General features: G+C 58.7%; 1 long non-coding RNA gene across 2 annotated transcripts; it reads right to left on the reverse strand.

Annotated features, from left to right (window-relative positions):
- Positions 1-1594: 1594 nt before the first annotated feature.
- LOC131837012 (uncharacterized) lies at positions 1595-9974 on the reverse strand. 2 transcript variants are annotated; one of them, XR_009355915.1, is made up of 4 exons: positions 9784-9974; positions 5068-5252; positions 4792-4846; positions 1595-2032 (listed from the first exon to the last, which is right to left on the reverse strand). It is a non-coding gene; the product is annotated as an uncharacterized LOC131837012 (long non-coding RNA). The 2 variants fall into 2 exon arrangements; XR_009355914.1 differs by lacking the exon at positions 9784-9974 and having other exon boundaries at positions 5068-5629.
- Positions 9975-14914: the final 4940 nt, after the last annotated feature.

Genomic DNA, 14914 nt, shown 5'->3' on the forward strand with positions numbered 1-14914 from the left:
GGGACTGTGGCCCTAGGCCCTCGTGGTCCTCTGGGTTTGACCATGATTCCAGCTTTCCAGCCATCACCAGGCAGTGTCCTGGAGAGAGGACACCTGCTGCTTCTCTCACTTGCCCCAAGGGCCTGGAGAGGGGTGCAGCTACTCCTTAAGCCCTGGGGCCCAGGGTGCCCTGGGGATGACAGAGACTCCTAAGACAGTGAGAAGAGCATTGGACTGAGTCAAACAGATGCAGAAGAAACCCCCAAATGATGGCTTAGACAGGATGAAAGTTTAGTTTTCTTTCTCACTCAAGATGTTTATAGGTGGGGACGCCGGGGTGGCTCAGTCGGTGAAGTGTCTGCCTTCGGCTCAGGTCACAGTCCCAGGGTCCTGGGATCGAGTTCCGCCTCTGGACTCCCTGCTCAGTCTTCCTCTGTGCTGTCTCTTGTATGTATGTATGTATATCTCTCTCAAATAAATAAATAGAAGTCTTGGGAAAAAAAAAAAAAAAAAGAAAGATGTTTGTAGGTGGCCAGGGATTCTATGTCAAGCAGTATCATGGTGCCAGGAGCCTGGGCTCCGTCTATAGTGTGGCTGTGCCATGCAGAGTTTTCATTTCCAAGATCATTTCACAGTCCAAAATGGCTGCCGAGGCTCCTGCCATTAGATCTGTATTATAGGCAACAGCAGAAGGAAGGGGAGGAGGGTGTGCCCTGCCCTTTAAGAATGCTTCCTAATGTCAAAAACTGTATTTACATCCAGGCCAAAGTTCAGTCACATGACCACACCTAAGCCTAATGGAGACTGGGAACTAACTTAATTTTTTTTTTTTTTTTTTTTAAGCAAGGTCTTCTTTCTTTCTTTCCTCCTTTTTTTTTTTTTTTTAAAGATATTATTTATTTGACAGACAGAGATCACAAGTAGGCAGAGAGGCAGGCAGAGAGAGAGAGGAGGAAGCAGGCTCCCTGCTGAGCAGAGAGCCTGATGCGGGGCTCGATCCCAGGACCCTGAGATCATGACCCGAGCCGAAGGCAGCGGCTTAACCCACTGAGCCACCCAGGCGCCCCCTTTAATTCGTTTTTAAATAAAGATTTATTTATTTCTTTATTTGAGAGAGAATGGGGGCAGGGGATGGGGGGCAGCGGGAGAGGGACAAGCAGACGCTGGGCTGAGTGCAGAGCCGGACTGGGGCTCTAGCTCATGACTCTGAGATGATGACCTGAGCTGAAATCAAGAGTTGGAGACTTAACCCACTGAGCCACCCAGGTGCCCACAAACTGCTTCTTCTTCTCCTCCTCCTCCTTCTTTTTAATTTAAATTCAGGGGCGCCTGGGTGGCTCAGTGGGTTAAGCTGCTGCCTTCGGCTCGGGTCATGATCTCAGGGTCCTGGGATCGAGCCCCGCATCGGGCTCTCTGCTCAGCAGGGAGCCTGCTTCCTACTCTCTCTCTGCCTCTCTCTCTGCCTGCCTCTCTGCCTACTTGTGATCTCTGTCAAATAAATAAATAAAATCTTAAAAAAAAATTCAGTTTAGCTAGCATATACTATATTTATTAGTTTCCGAGGTAGAGGTCAACGATTCATCAGTTGCGTGTGACACCCAGGGCTCATGCCATGCGGGTCCTCCTTCATGCCCGTCACCCAGTCACCCCATCCCCCATCCCCGCCCCTCCAGGACCTCAGTTTGTCCCTAGAGTTAAGAGTCTCTTAGGATTTGTCTCCCTCTCTGTCTTCAGCGTGGGGTGACCCCAGCTGTCAGGTAGCCGGGAAGGGTGTCCCTGTCACAGCCGATTTCTTAATCATTTTCCAGGCCTGAGGAAGCACCCAGGAGCACCTGGGTCCACTGAGGGACAGAGTCAGGCGCCCAGGGAAGCAGGAAGGACATTCTCCCGATTTCGAGATGGGTCTCAAGCTGTTTCATACAAAAGTCCTGTGACCTTAGTGATTAAGAACAGGGTTCTGGGCCGGATAACCTTTGTTCAGATCCTGAACATACACGCGTGAGCCGGGCAGCCGCCGCCGTCACGGAGCCTCTCTCCGTCTCCTATTCTTCATCTGCAAACCAGGAGCCAGTGAGGTTAAGTGAGATCCTTTCTTTTTTTTTTACTTATTCTCCCCTCCCCCACCCCGCCCCCGAGGAGAGGGGTGGGGCACCCAGAGGAGGACCCGGATCCCATACCCCTCAGCTACTGTGGAGTAAGCAAGGGAACCCCTCAGGGCGCTGGCTGGGGCCCGAGCATCTTGGAGGCCCAACACAGGCCGCCCCTCAGGGCGCAAGGCAGGGGACCGCTGTCCAATCCTGCCGTCAGTCAGGCCCCTAGACTAAGACCCTCGGGGGCCTCCATGGTCTCAGTGGGCCCAGGCCCAGGCCCAACCTGCTCTTTTGGTATCTGAACCCCTCTCTCATGGGTTCCTGACATGAACAACTTCCTTCCTCAGGCAGGAGAGGAAGCAGGACCAGCTCACCCTCCTCTCATGGGGACCTGGCGCTTCTCTGTTCCTCTGTCAGCCTGGCTGTGAGGGCCACAGGGTCTCCCCCTGCATCTTGTCAGGGCCCCTGACAAGATGCAGGGGGAGGCCCAGTGCCCAAGACCCACTGACCCCGCTTCAAATCAAGTCTGCCATTTCAGGGCTGTGTGGCTTTAGGCAAGTCACTTAACTCTCTGGGCTCACTTCATTGGTAAAATGAGGATAACGTGGGATTCTTGTGAGGCCGCAAATGGCATCTGTTGACTGGTGTGTTTCTGTACATTCACACTTTCTGGCTTTCCACAAGCGCTTGCCGGGAGGCCCTTGGGGACAGCTCCTCCCTGACAGAGGGAGGGCAGTGAGGGGCGCAGAGGGGCTGCCCTCAGGGGAGTACCTAGCTGGGGCGGGTAGAGGAGAAGCAAAGGCAGGAGCTGTGAATATTTAGGAGTGGCAGACCCGCAGAATGACTGAGCAGTGTGAAGGACCTGGCCTTAGGGGGACAGTAGGGGTCTGTGCGGGGAGGGAGGTGCTTTCTGCAGAGATGGGCTGTGGGGGCGGGGGGGGGGGGGCGCTGGCCCAGGAGGTCAGGCGGGGGCAAGGGTGACTTTGGGCGCCCAGGATACCTATGGAGAAACAGGCCACGGGCAGAACCGGTACCTGAGCCCTGCTACAGCCTTCCAGCAGGCCCAGCCTCCCACCACTGTAGGTGGGCGGGCCAGGTCCCCAAGCCCCGCCCCACAGTGGACCTGGATTTTGTAGAAGGTTCCAGATGTTTAGGGGCCTGCCTAGCTCCACCCCTTTGAAGTTCTTGGCTCCAGCCAAGTTCTCTGTTCCACCATCCCAAGGCCACCCGGTTCATGCAGGGAAGCAGGGCCCAGCAGGCCGTGTGCCAGGCTGGCTCTTCCCTGCTGGGAGTGGGTCCTTGAGATGGAGTTGTTCCCATTCCCCAGGCTGGAGACTGAGCCCCGGTGACCTGTGAAACGCTGGGGCTTTGCTCCGTCCCCCAGAATCTTATGTAGCGTAGACCATCAAGCCCCAGAGTGGGACTCTGCCAGGTGGCCAGCTGGCTGGGCCCACCCCTGAGGGCTCAGATCCCCGCCTCTGGGCCTGGAGCCAGCCCCAGGGTCCAGCTGGGGGGGGGGGGGGTCCAGGATCCAATGAGAGTATCACTTCACGCTCTAGTTAAGGAAGCTCCTCCCTGGCCTGGGATGGGCCCTGGGCATTGCCACACGCCCATGACCATGACTGTCCTGAGGCCCAGCATGTACCCGTTCCCCAGCGCCCCAAGCAGGGGTGGCCAGAGTGCCTGGCCTGGCTTTTCACATAGCCGCAGAGGGTAGGAGTGGGGAGGTCCCCTTCCATGGCCTCCCCTTCCACAGCCCAGCGGCCACCGAGCCTCAGAGGGTGGGAACTGCAGACACGGGGATCCCAGGTCCTGGGCTGTGAAGTCCAGGGTTTTGCAACCCCTCTGCGACCTGGAGAGAAGGTAAAGGTAGTAGCTTTGGGGACAGCCTCCTGAATGCAGTAGACCCCAGTGCCCAGGGGCTCCAGAGGCAGCCGGCAGGCAGGGAGCCAGAAGCCCCTCATTTTATGGCGGTGGAGACGGAGGCCCAGGCCTTGGAGATGGCCAGGGATCTGTACCAGAGCTCCTCTGGGCCCTGGAGGCTGGCGAGGGGTACACTAGGAGCAGCACACCAGGGCCAAGACGACCCCCGCCCCTCCTCCACCCGGGCTTTGCCGGCCTCCTAGGGAGAGGGCGTGGCCTCTCCCAGCTGGGAGGCTGGAGGCCCTTTCTGGGGAGCCTGAGGCGCTCGGCTGGCTCCCTCCCCGCGGCTGGCTCTCCCCCCCGCCCCAGCCGGCGCTTCCCACCCCCATCCGGCTCCTCCTCCACCGTCTGGCTCCTGCGAGAACGCCCACGGCCCGCCAGGCCTGGCAGGGAGGCGCCCACGCCCGACCCCACCCCCAGCCTCCACGGTGCCTCTTGGTTCCGGGCCTGTCTTTCTGGAAGAAACTGAGGCCCGGAGGCGGTCAGCGCCCCCCGCCCCCAGCCTCTGAGGGCCCACAGGAGTTTCCCCGACACACTTTGGAGGACGCTGCACCTCAGCGAGGTCTCCTGGCCACCTTCTCTGCAGCGCGTACCCTGAAGGGAGGCAGCTGGGGTGGTCGGGGGGCAGGGGTCACCCCCATCCATAGCGGGATTCTCCCCGCAGGCTGGGAGGGAGCTGGGCCCAGAGGCGAGCAGGGCTGCCCAGGAGGCCTCTCCACCGCGCGCTCCCAGGCTGCCCTGAGTGGAGGGTCTTGATGGCACTGTGGGCTGGAGGGGGCAGGCCAAGCCCATCTCTTACCAAGGACAGGCTCTGCCTCTCTGGCTTTGTCCCAGGCTGTACAGGCGGGCAGCGTCTGTAAGAGATTGAGATCGGAGGAAGCCAGATGGGAGGGGGCTGGAGAATTCCGTCCCCTGCTCTGCGTCTCTGCACAGGTTGCCTGTGTGTCCCCGTGCAGTGTCTAAGCGAATGCCTGCGTGTCTCGTGGAGTGTGCTAGGTGACAGTCACTGGGGGCGTATTCGTGTGTAAGTGGCACTGTTCCCCCAGGTAATAAATCTCAGTATTGGGATACATACCTAGGAAAGACTTCCTGCACCCAACACTCCCCTGGGCCTTTCATCAGGCTGTCGAACTCCTCCGAGCATCTTCTGGGTAGAGCAATACATTCCCTGAGAGAGACTGGCCGTCCAAGCCTGGAGAGCAGGTCCTTGGATGCAGCCCCTCGTCCACCACCGAACCCCTCTAACAGCAGCTTCCTTGCCTGGAAGGCAGGTGAGCGACGCGTCCCCAGGTCACAGAGAAGCACTGAGGCAGGAAAGTGCCCAGCGGCCTGCCCCAGGTGACTGGGCTGTTGACAGGATTTGGGAAGGCCTTGTCCCTTGTCCTGCTCCGCTCCTAACCTGGGAGGCTCGACCTACCACAGAGAACTCCCCGGGTCTCTGTTTCACCAACTGAGAGTGAGGAAAAAGGTTTCTTCAGCCAGATCTCTCTTTTTCAAAGGTTTCCTTGTATGACTGACTCATTTGGCTCGGTGACCCCTACTTTCCTTCTACCCCCTTAAAAAAAAAAATATTTATTTATTTATTTGACAAGCAGAGATCACAAGTAGGCAGAGAGGCAGGCAGAGGGAGAGGGGGAAGCAGGCTCCCTGCTGAGCAGAGGCTCGATCCCAGGACCCTAAGACCATGCCCCAAGCTGAAGGCAAAGGCTTAACCCACTGAGCCACCCAAGCACCCCTCCTTCTGCTCCTTTTAATCCTTTTAAGCTGCTCCTGAGGCCTGGACCTTGCCGGCCTCCATTATGCTGTGGGTCAAGTGCAGAATGACAATCAGAGATCCCCACTGGACAGTGGATGGAGGAATCGGGAGCCCAGCACCCAGCCTGCATGGCTCCCTAATGCTCGCTGGGAGTATATGACCACACTCCCTGCAGAGGCCAGCAGACGGAGACTCAGCATATGAAAACCTTGCTCAGGGCCCAGCCCCAGTCCCAGGCTGCATTTAACTTTCATACACCCATGACACTTTACCTGCTGAGGCTCCTGCCTCCATTAAAAATATGAAAGTTTTATTATTATATTAATTTTTTTTAGAGCAGTAGAGCATTGGGAGGGGCAGAGAGAGGGAGAGAGAATCTCAAGGAATTTCCACGCCCAACACAGACTCTGACGTGGGGCTTGATCTCACAACCCTGGCGCCCCTCAAAGTTTTATCTTGTGACTGCATTGGTGTAGAGATGAATAAAACATTTTCTTCACCCTAAAAGCTTTTTTCTTTCTTCCTTCCTTCCTTTCTTTCTTCTTGCTTTCTGATTTGAAACAAAATGGAAGCATTTCATGGGCCTCTAAAAGTAGGGTGGCCCCTTGGGGTGCCTGGGTGGCTCAGTCTGCCTTCGGTTCAGGTCATGGTCCCAGGGTCCTGGGATTGAGCCCCGCATTGCGCTCCCTGGTCAGCGGGAAGCCTGCTTCTCTTTCCTCCAGTCCCCCTGCTTGTGTTCCCTCTCTCTGGCAAAGAAATAAATAAAATCTTTAAAAAAAAAAAAAAAAGAAAAAGAAAAAAGGTAGGGTGGCCCCAGGCAGTGTCTACTGTGTCTGAGGAGGGAGAATTGGCCTGGCAGAGCCCTTTCATTGGAGATTCAGCTGATGGGCAGGACGTTGAATCCAGGCTCAACCTGCACCTTCCCCTTCTCTCCCTACACTGCGTGCCCCTCTAGGGAAGGGTCCAGTGAATTTTTGCTGGTTTTTGACATTTTTTTCTTTTTTTTTTAATTTAAAAATTTTTAAAGATTTATTTATTTGACAGAGAGAGGGACAGCAAGAGAGGGAACACAAGCAGGGTGAGGGGGAGAAGCAGACTCTTCCCCCCACCCACCGCTGCCCTGCAGAGCAGGGAGCCCAACTTGGGGCTCTATCCCAGGATTCTGGGATCACAACCGGAGCAAGCAGAAGGCAGACACTTAACTGACTGAGCCACCCAGGTGCCCCTAATTTAAATTTTTAAAATATTTTATTTATGTATTTGAGAGAGAGAGCTGGAGCAGGGGGCAGGGAGAGGGAGAAGCAGGCTCCCCGCTGAACAGGGAGCCTGACTCCAGGGCCAATTCCAGGACCCGGAGATCAGGACCTGAACCGAAGGCATGCACTTAACCTACTGAGCCACCCAGGTGCCCCAGTTTCTGGAATTTCTTAATAGCTATCCTATGGCTTTGAGCATCTTGTTTCAGAGTGTTTATAACAACAACGATAATAAATAATAATAAGGGCGATGGCAGTCTTTCACAAAGCCTTCCTCTCTCTGATCCCGCCAACAACCCAGGGAGGCGCAAGGACAGCCATTGCTGCTGCCTTTTGGTCACTGAGGCCAGTAGGACGGGGAGGACTAAGAAGCCCTCTGACGGGTAGAGGCGAGCCCCAGGGAGCCCCAGGGAGCCCCAGGCTCTGTGCTTCTCCTCTGTGTGCAGTCGGGGTGAGCAAGGAGCCATCAAGGATTCTTGGGGAAAGGAACCGGAGGCGGGAGCACTGGGTGAGGAGGGCAGGCTGGAGTTCCAGGGGCAGGAGGGGCTCAGCCGAGGGGAGGGGCAGGGAGGCTTAAAGGGGAAGGGGCTGGAGGAGACCCCTTCTGGCTGCCCAGCAACGGCAGGAAGAACTCACTTCGGCTGGGGTTCTTCCCCAACGCCCTGAATTGGGAAAGGAGCCGGGTGGGGGGGTGGGGGGGGTGGAGAGCTCCTAGGAAGGAGGAAAGGGACCCAGGAGATTATCTAGGAGGCACAGCCACTGAGACTTGGGGATTGATGGGATCCAGAGGCAAAAGGGGGTGGGGGTGGGGGTGGGGGTTGGCAGAGATGGGGAGCTCAGGGCATGGCTATGGGCTCCCCCCAGAACAAGACAGCAAGAGAGAGAGCCCCCCAGACACAAGTCTGTCTTTTTATGACCTAATCTCACAAGGGACAACCCCCTCACTAGACCCCGGCTTCACTTCCCACCCACACTCAGTGGGCAAGGGTTACAGCAGGACCGGAACAGGGGAGCTGGGCGGTGGGGGGCCTTCTTGGGGGCCACAATCTCCGGGGACAGCCACAGTCTCCGGGGACAGCCGGGCTGGGCGGGGGAAGGAAAGTGTCCTCTCCTTAGAATCAAACGCACTCGGAGCTGAACGCTGACTCCGCGCCTGGCACCGTTCCAAGAACTTATACCGACTCCTCAGTACCACGCTAGGAGGTGGGCACTATTATTATCCGCATTTTATGGGGCACATGGAGGGAAGTAGTTTGTTCTCAAATCCCACAGCGTAAGAGCTGGAGCTGGCTGCGATTCAGATCCACGTGGTTTGAGCCCAAGGAGGAAGCTGGGTTGGGCATCTGGGTTGGGCATGGTATGTCACAGGAGCCTTGCAAGAGGTGGGCAGGAAGCCTCCCGACCCCGCCGGCTGTGGGGGCCGAAGTTCGGGAAGCAGAGGGGTCCGAACTGGGCGCTCCGGGTCCCCTTAGCCGGGCCGTGCTGGGGGGGCTGATGACTCCCGGGGAGCAGAGCTCACCTCCAGGAAGAGTGGGTGCAGACGGGACAGAAGAGGGCTCTGTGGCCAAGGGTGGCCGGGGAGGGCTGAGGACGCGGCCACCGTGGCCTCTGCCTCGTTAGGGGCTGAGAAGGGCGGGCGGGGGGCGGAGTGAAGACGACGGAGCGGGGGACACCGCTGGGGAGCAGCTGGCTGTGGAAAGGCAGAGGGACAGGACAGCCGGTGGCCGGGTTTGACAAAGGCTGGGGACCGCGTTAAGTTCCTGTTTCTGATGGCGGGGTAGGGGGTGGGGGTAGGGGGTGGGGGTAGGGGGTGGGACCCCCCCCGGATCTGGCCACGCCCCTTGCCCTCTCCGCCGGGCCGGCGCCTCCCCCACGCCCCGCCCAGGCTGACGCCCCGGATGTGGCCTCCCAGGTCACCAGCCCCGAGGCAGCGAGTCGGGAGCGTGGCGAGCTCGCCCCACCCAAAGGCTGTACCCCCTCCTCAGCCGGTCCAACCCGTTTGCCAGGCGCCCTGCTGACGGTCCCAAGCCCTCAGCCCCCGCGGTCCGCCCCTCCGCGAGCAGCCCACCCCCTCAGCCCCGACGGTTACGCCGCCTCCGCGGGCGGCCCGCCTGGCCTTCCCGCCATTCCCAGGCCTTGAGGGCGCAGACGAGGGTTTGTGTAGGTAGAGCAGCAAGAATCCAGCCCCTCCGCCCCCCATCAAAGCGCAGATATTTGCTTTCTTCCCAGAACCGACTTCCCAGCCCTCACTCGGTGCCACAGAGCCTGCAAGGCCTGGCCGCCTCCCCGGGGGAGCCCTCCTAGCGCCTCCCAGCCGGCCTCGACAGCTCTCCAGCAGACGCTGGACAACCTCCTCACTGCTCCCCTGGGTTCCGTCTGACCGTCCAGCACCCCCGATGCTCCCCTGGGTTCCGTCTGACCGTCCAGCACCCCCGATGCTCCCCTGGGTTCCGTCTGACCGTCCAGCACCCCCGATGCTCCCCTGGGTTCCGTCTGACCGTCCAGCACCCCCGATGCTCCCCTGGGTTCCGTCTGACCGTCCAGCACCCCCGATGCGCCCCTGGGTTCCGTCTGACCGTCCAGCACCCCCGATGCTCCCCGATGCTTCCGTCTGACCGTCCAGCACCCCGATGCTCCGCGCAGCCAACACTGACCCTCGGGCAGATGGACGTGTTTGCCGGGTTCCCGCCCTCCGGCCGGACCCTGCTCACTGCCCGTCCGGCCCCACCCTGCACCCCGGCCCACCTCCCTGCCTTGCCCAAGTCTTTCCGCCGCCTACCAAGCAGCCGCCCCCTTCCAGACGTCCGGATCTCCCATCTTTCAAGGCTCGGCTCAAAGTCCGCTTGCTGAGCTCGACAAGGCAGCCTAACCTCTCTGGGCCTCAGCTTCGCTGGGGGTAACGGGAAGCGTCTCTGTGCTCCTCGCGGGGACTGGGAGGAGGGCAGAGGCGCGGCCTGTAGGGGGGCCCCCTGAGCCTCGAGGCCCTCCTGGCCGGTCTGCCTGGCCCGCTGCCCCCTTCATCCCGGCTCGGGGGTGCTCGCCTAGCCTTGCCGGGTGCTTACCGCGCCGCGGGCGGCTCATTCCGGCCTCTCCACCCCCCACCCGAGAACCAGCCAGGGACCCCTGAAAGTCGGCCCGGAAGGCCCCGCACGAGGATGCCTTTGCGGAGCTGCGGGAGCTGGGCGGGAGGAAATCCGAAGCTGCCGGGGGCCCTCCGGGGGTCCCCATCCGGCAGCCGGCGCACTGACAGGTGGGCGCAGCGCGTGTCCCGCGCGTGTCCCCTCGGGAGGTGCCGGCCCCGCCCCCGCCGTGAGCCTCCCGCGCGGCTGAGACCGACGGACCGCAGCGCCTCCCCGCGTGTCCCGGTCGCCCCCCTGGCGAGGGCGTTCTGTGGTCCGATTCAACAGCTGCGCGGTCGCAGGGTAAAACTCAGACAACGCAACAAAACGAAACAAAACCCAAAAGATTGCTGTGCCCTGGACTGCACCCCCAGAGCCATTTGGGTGGGCGGGTCGGGGGCAGCAGGTGTCATCATTCCCGGGCTCCTGGAGGGCAGGGCGGCTCCGGGCGGCACAGCGGCCCCCAGGATCTCAGAGCCCAGACCCCGGGGTCCTCGGTCGGCTCCCCGCCCCAGCAAGGAGTTTTCCTGGGTAGGAACGCGCCGCCATCACTCCACCTGCCTCAGCCTGGCCTCGGGGACAGTATCACGTGCCCCGCACAGCGAGGGACCGGGCAGCCTGTTTCGAACCTCTCCCCCCACCCCGTCTGCAGACTTGGGGCTCCGTGCCTCCCGGGACCCCCGGGCGTGCAGGGGTGGGGGGCGGGGGGTGGGGGCAGCCCACCGAGCATGCGCCCCTCCTCCTCCCACCCCAGGAGATTAAGTGGGAACTTTGAACTCTGTCCGGGAACCCTGATGGGAAGGATTAATCCGATTGCTTTTCAAACCCTGGCCTTGCCTGCAGACTCCTCCCGCAGCCGGGCTGCCTCCGACCCCTCCCAGCCTGACCTCCGTCTCTTCCTTCCAACTGCCCCTGGCCTCGTGCGGAGGAAGACTGTTGGCCCATTCCACAGGCGGCAAACGCGGTCTGGCGGGGCCATGACCAGGAACCTGATTCGTGGTGCTGTTTCATGTGCAAACGGTCCTACCTCATCCCGCCCCACCCCCACCCCCAACACGCACACCCTTGGGAGTCCCAGGTCCTGAGGCCCCCTTATCCCCGAAGCCTCCTCTCCACTCAGTGACTCACCATCTAGCCTGGAGTGGGTCCTTTGCTCAGTGCCCTGGGCGCATGGTGGGGAGGGCGTACCGTGATGGCTTCTTGCTCCAGCTCCCCACCGTGCTGCCTGGGCTGGTTTCTCCAGGGGTCTAGAGCAAGGCCAGGAGGCACCCTTGATTCCTTCACCTGCACATAGGCCCTAGGCTCAGTGACACAGGGGCGCCCTGGCAGGGCTGGACCTCCTGGGCCTGAGGGCTGTTCCCATCCCCTGGGTTCACCCTAGAGGGTCCTTCTGCCACCTGCACCCTTCTTCAGATAAGAGCCCCCTGGTTTTCCAGGGGACTCCCACCCCAGCCGCCCTGCAGGCATGATTTGGTGAGTGGCACATTAGTCTCCCAGCTCTGAGCCTGGCAATCAGCCCATTCCCTACTGGTTTGGGGGAAGCACCCAGCCCACCGGTGGGGGGAGGGGTGCTAGTGACTTGGCATTGCTAGGGCCACCTCTGTGGTGGATCTCATCCAAGAGGGTGGGCAAGGGAGGGCAGGTGGCAGAGCACGGTCCTGGTGTCACAGGCCCCTGGACAGGTCTGAGGCTGGGTCCCTATCGGACTTTGGCTGTTCAGGGTCTTCGTCTTCAACTGACTTGGTTTATCTATTTACCCTAAACCTGTTCCATTTTCCAGATTCCCTCATTCATTCAGTGTGGGCAGAGCCCTGCCCCCCACCGCCCCAACGGGCCTGGGACACACTGAAGAGACAGTCTGCTTCCCAGAGCTAAGAGGCGGGGCACATCACCTGGACTGACCTGAGATTCCCTGACGGGGAGCCCCTGAGAAGCCGGCAAGGTGACAGGATCTGTGAAGGGGCGGGGCGGGGGGGGAGGGAAGGAAAAGTGCTCCCGAGCAGTTAGCCAGGAGAGTGAGGGACTCCGGTCCCTTGGAGGAAAAATGACACGGGGGCAGGGAGCGAGGAGGGGGCAGGGAGCAGAGATCCGGTCCCTCAGAGCCTCAGGGGCAACAGAGGTGTTTGGATATTAGCCCAGCGGCCGTGAGTAGCCATGAATGGGTTTTAAGCTGGGGTGTAGTGTAGCCATTAGGATGTTAGTGGATCTGTCTGGCCTCGATGCCTTGGTGGTGGTGGTGGTGGGGGGGGGGTTGTCCAACTTGGGAAGAAAAGCACTCCTTGCTTTATCATGCAACACAAAAGTGAGGATGCCTTCTCTCCCTGCTGTGGCTTTGGGGAGGTTAGGGGAAACTGGGGAGGGGGCCTGGTGCCACACCCATTTGCAGAAGTCTGTAGACTGCAGTGAGATCCTGGCTGTGATGGCCTGAATGGGCCAACTCTGTCTGTACCACTTACAGAGTGGGAGTGGGTTACAGACTGCAGGGGAGTAGGAATCACCAGGGGCACATGCCAGGAGGCAGGGCTGGGGCTGGAGGGGTTTCAGAGAGACAGAGAGAGGGAACAGCATTGCAAAGGCCCCACCAGGAGAGAGCACAGGGGACCTGGGATACCCCTGACTCAGAACTTGAGTATCAAGAATTTGAAGTCCGCCTGCCCATCTGTCACTGTCCCTCTCTGGGGCTGCTAAGGTGCAGGCGAGAAGCAGAGAGGGGCCCCTGGGTTTGGGCGTACAGGGTGTTTGCAGGAGGTGGGTGGTGGAGGAGGGGCAGGGAAGGCCACATCAAAGCTCAGGCTGTCGGGTGGGGGGGGGGGTTAGCGGTGGGGGGGGGGGACCTAGCAGAGAGGTTGAAAATGGAGACTAAACATTGTGCTCATCTCTGCTTCCTCTGGAAACTTCATTACAATGATGGCAAAGAATTTAAAAGAGGCATACACAAGAGAAGAGATGATCACGGATGAGTGGTGGAAAACATTTTTGGAGACAGAAACTGGCAGGACTCAGCAGAGGAGAGGAAGGAGCCATGACGGGCTCCCCCAGGTGCCTGAGCAAAGTGCCCATGTGCTGGCAGAAACTGACGGCGCCCGGGCTGGACACTGTGGGAGGTCAGGTAGGGTCAGAAGACAGCCCAGTGATTTCCTGCTCCCTGATGTTCACACACACACACACACACACACACACACTCACACACACCTGTGAATCCCTTCCCCTGCGTATAGGCAGGCCCTGTGACTTCCCTCCGACCAGTACAATACAGCACAGGTGTTGGGATGTCACACTTCCGTTTAAGACAGGAGTGAGAGATTCCAGGGCCCTCTGTCACAGGGCCACAAGGACATACATCTTGCCCCAGCAACGAAATGAGGTTGAAAGCAGGTTTTTTCCCCCAGCTGACCCTCTGGATGAGTGTGTGATGACCCCCTGATTGCAGCCATGTGAAGCCCCAAATAGAGGACCAGCTCAGTGGGACTTGGAACCTCCAGGAATGGGGAAATGATAAAAGTGTGCTATTTTTAGCTGTCTCATTTGGGGTGATTTGTTATACAGCCTAGAAAACCCATACACTCACGAGTCCCTCGGCTGCTCAGCTGGACAGGTTTGTCCACGTCCTGTTTCTACGTATTCTCCTGCAGGAGATGGATGGTCTTTAAAGAGAGATTGCAGAATCAGGGTATCAGGTTTGGCAGAGGCAGTGTGGGGCTGGAAAAGGTGCTTGAGTGACCCACCTCTTCCCCGCCTTCCTTCTGGAATGCCGAGAGAGAATTACGCATGCGTTCCCAAGCTGAGGACTAGAGGGGTCTTGTATGGAGACCCAATAGGACCATGCCTGGAAGATTCCTGATGAGTCATCGCCCCTGGGTGTAAAGGCCAGGTAACTTCCTTCAGTGAATGAAAATAGAGTGGAAGTGACATGTGGCCCTCCTTTTGCTCTTTCCCCTCTGCCTCAGAAAGAACGTCCTGGATGGAGGCAGGTCCTCCAGCCCAGGTCCCAGAAGGACAATGACATGGGGCAGAGCTGGAGAGGCCTGCAGATGCCATAGAACATGAGGGAAAAGAAACCTTTGCTGTTGTATGCCCCTGAGATTCGGAGGTCCTTTGTTACTAAGTTATTGCAAAGTAATTTAACAAAACTGACTGGTACACCCCTCAGAAAACCTGCCAGGATGCCTGATAGTCCAGCAAGGAATTTTTCCACACCCAGAAATTTCATGCCCCACTCTAGTGTTCCCGGCAGCTGAGGCGCACCAGGATTTAGAGAAAAACCTCCAATGGGAAGGGCAGAAACCGAAACAAAGAAAGAGAGAGGTGGAATGAAAAGAGATGGTTCTAGAAGCAGACGGAAATGTCACATCAACTCCAGGTCCTCAGAGAAGACATTAAAACAGAATGATGTTTGTTTTAATGGAGCAAAGAGCTTGTGGAGTTGAAAAGATGGCAGTAAAAATAAAGGGTGGGAGGGGGAAAGGGAAGTCCCCTGGAGAGTAGACTTCAGTGATAAAGAGAAGATAAGAAAAGAAGAACCAAGCAGGGTAGAAGATGAGCTCAGGAGTGCCATAGCGCAAGCTCAGGGGTCCTGGAAGGACAGGCATGAAGGGCCTTGCACAACCTGAAATTCTATACCCGCCGAAGCCGTCGCCAAACAGGAGGTTGGAGGAGGACCTTTTCAGGTCTGCAAAGATTATACTAATCAATCTCCCATGCACCTTTCTCAGGAAGCTGCTGGAGGGTATTCCCCAGCAAAGTGAAGGAGGAAACCAAGAAAGAGAAAGACATGGGATCCAGGATCCAGGA

This window comes from Mustela lutreola, chromosome 7 (assembly GCF_030435805.1).
Source record: "Mustela lutreola isolate mMusLut2 chromosome 7, mMusLut2.pri, whole genome shotgun sequence".
NCBI lineage: Eukaryota > Metazoa > Chordata > Mammalia > Carnivora > Mustelidae > Mustela > Mustela lutreola.